Genomic DNA, 3,596 nt, shown 5'->3' on the forward strand with positions numbered 1-3,596 from the left:
AGTCTTCAACAGACATGGCAATTTGCTAAATCATGAATATTTCATAAAGTCCATGAATCTATTTGGTTATACCAAGGGCTGGTTGGGCCTGTTAGGCTCATTGACATTTCTCGTTATATTATATTCAGCCGATATTGCTCGAATAATTTAAAACTGATTTCTATAGTTTCAACTGACGCTGGCTTTCTGAGTTGGTTGACATAATTCGAAAAACCACTTAGATTTGGTCAGGTTGTTTGATATCCCTTATGAACAAGCCACCCAGAACTCAGAAAGGTGCTCAACACATGGCTAGGAGGGCAGTTTGGGATTGTATCCCGAAACCATGTTTTTTAAAGGATGTTTATTTCACCTTGTGCAATACATCGTGCGGCTTATGGACGCGCACTTTGTCAACAGTTTGTTGAGATAGAATATGCAGGTCCTCTGTGATTTCGACCAATTTCACTGTGGTTTGTGGTGGTCTGGCTACCCAATAAGTTACTTTGCAGGCAAAGAAATAAAAATAATAGCGCTATATTTGGCATACAGTAATGAAGAGGTCAGATGGAACACACTCACTAATAATTGTTTTCTTTAAAGTAGTTCGTCGTTGGCCCAGGTCAGCGAATAAACGATAATACAATACTGGTTGTCCAGGGATCTTTTGGACAGTTCTCACATACAATAGGTACCGAAGATAGTCTGAAATGTTTTGATACCAGAGTCGGTACATGAGACTCGCGAATGACCAACAAAATCAAAAAAGGGAATCGGAGCACGTTACTACGATTGTATTTTGTCAAATTGTACAAGTGCGCATTTTTTATAGCTTTTCGTGTTCAACCAAAAAACGATTACGCAAATGACACCCCACCGGATCGTTGACCCTGAAGGGGTTAAGCACTCGAATAATGAAATTAATGAATCAACATTTGCTCGCTTCAAGTTTTGTAATGAGCCAAGTGCTGGGGGAAACGGACGCGTCCTCCGGAACGACCAGTGAAAGGAGTGAGGCTGGCGGTGGGGGTATCTTGGGTAGGTGCGGGTGTTGTTGGGATAACAGGATTGCTGGATGTGGTCGTCGGTGCTTCAATGAAGGCAGGCTTCAGGCGATCGATAGAGACGGTATCGTGTTTTCCGCTTCTATATAAAACGAAGTATTTGTAATGACGCCCGATAACCTTGAAGCGACCAACATAACAGGGTTGGAGGGTTTCCTCGTTGTGTCATGTTGGACAAATACAAATGGTGTAGAAGAGAGTTCGGTTGAGATGTGTTCCCTTTGCGTTGGTCCTTTTTTCGGTGTCGCACGAAGTTCAGACATGTGCTGTTTTAGGCGGATGTCGAATGTGACGGGTGATTCGGGCTGTGCGCCGGAAGGGGAAACCAGTTCACCGGGTAAACGTAAAGTTGTACCGTATGCTAGTTCGACTGGTGAACAGTGATGATCCGCCTCAATAGTGGGGCGAATAGCAAGCAAATTGAGGGGTGAAGAAAAGGACCGTGAAGATGGGCTCATTTGGGTAGTCAATGCAGCTTTGAGGTGACGATGGAAACGCTCAACCAGACCGTTGGAACAGGAAAGATACGCGGTAGTCGAAATGTGATGGAAACCGAATAGTGTAGAAAACTCCCGGAAGAGATAACACTGAAATTGTGAACCGCGATCGGCAGTAACGGTGTAGAATATGCCGAAATTTCTCACCCGATGCTGCAAAAATAAAAAGGTTACCGTTCCAGTTGAAGTATACGAAATGGATAAAGATACGGTGAACGGGTAAAACAATCAACCATAGTAAGGATATGAGTGAAACCGTTTGATGGGGAAAGCGGGCCAACAATCTGGAGACGAACGTGTGTGAATCAAACAACAGGAATTGTGAATGAATTGATAGGTGAGCTCGTAAGCCGAGTTACGTTAATGCGTTGATAGGCGATGCACTGTTTGGCCCAGGTGTTAGATCCTTATTCATATAGGGCCATACAAAACGTTTGCTAATCAACTTCCTTGTTGCTCTGATGCTTGAAGGGAAAGTCCATGGAAGTGGTCGAAAACACCTCGTAGAATAGTTTCGGGGACGACTGAGAGAGCTATATCAGTAGGGCTTTTTCCCAGGCTTCCCATGCGAAAATGGTTCTTTTTTTAATGGCTTTGATTCACCAGAAAGGCACAAGCAAACACGGGATATAGAACCGCCCTCTAGTTTCTCAGCATTGACCGGAAAGATCGCCTGCTCGACTGCCCACATAAAAATTACAATATGGTGATACGAATAGGACCTTGATGCAACGGTGACAAATGTCGGACGAAGGGTACTCCATATCAACTACTCGGGAGAATATTTTCGGGCGACATTCTTTCTGGCACGTTGGCCCTACCGACTTAGATGAATGCTGGGTGGGCGGATGGGGAAGTGGGTGGTGTGGACCTTCACAGCCACTGAGCCCGCAATATCGCCTCAATCGGCACCGTTTTGCGTTGTGTCTTGACATGAGGCAAATTTCACAAAGTACAGCCGAGCGGACGAACGTTGCACGGGAATCAGCGTCCAGGCGAACGTATTTCGAGCGCTGATTGAGATGGTACATTTTTTGCAGTTTAAGCACGGACGGGACACCGTTGTACTATGTTCTCCATTTCTAGGCTCATTAGCCGCGGAAGTCATCACGAGTGTGAAAAGCCTTGGAGGTGGAGTTGTTAAGAAGCTGCGGGGCGTTCTGACCTGCTGGTGCTCGGTGGGGAAGCGCTCGGAAAATAGGGCTCCCTAACCGATAACGAGTCTGCTCGGTCTCAAATATAATCGGTCAGATCACCGAAACTGGGCTCTCGGTTCTTCCTGAGAATTCCCGAGGCTCCATCGAACCACTGCAATTGGATGGTAGTCGGGAGACGGGAGAGGGTGGCACCTATCGTCGTTCTGATGTTAAGCTGAGATGAGACACCGTCGGAGGAAGGTCATTCTACGCAGCTACTAATAGAAATGAAAATTCTTGACTAATAGGTGCCGGCCCTGAGATTGAAAGACTTCCTACAATTTCCCCGCCATGTTTACTGGGTCAAAGGTGAAAAACCTGTTGGCCGAGTTTTGTTCAAACAAGGCATAGGTGAGAATTAGGTCCCCTTGGAGGCGACGTTGCTCCAGGGGAAAGAGATCAAGTATCGCGAGACGCGTTTCGTAGTCCACGGATTTGAGGCCGACAACAAATCTCGTGGCGGCTCGCTGGACACGCTCAATGAGGGTGACGTCTTTCGTGCGTCCTGAGTGGAAAACTTGGTTGGCGCACTCCAGGAGCGGTCTGGCGCAGGCACAATAGAGCATCTGGAAGTCCAGGCGAGTAATACAGGAGAAGGTGCGTCGGGTCATCCGCAAAATAGCGAATGCCTTTTTGGGCGATTTTTCATGGTGCAGTAAGAAGGGCAAGTTTGAGGGAACCCAGATGCCCAAATCCTTTTTGGCATCTATCCTCATGGTGCTTTCTGGTCCCTTTTCACCATGCATAACAAAGGCGTTCGCTGAATCCCCTCCAAACGACATATGGACGAAGTTTTCATCATTCAGAGGAAAATGTCAGTCCAACGGCCACCGATTGACAGCGACCACATCCATTTGGAG

The sequence above is a fragment of the Opisthorchis viverrini genome (genome assembly GCF_000715545.1).
Source record: "Opisthorchis viverrini unplaced genomic scaffold opera_v5_49, whole genome shotgun sequence".
Taxonomy (NCBI): Eukaryota; Metazoa; Platyhelminthes; class Trematoda; order Opisthorchiida; family Opisthorchiidae; genus Opisthorchis; species Opisthorchis viverrini.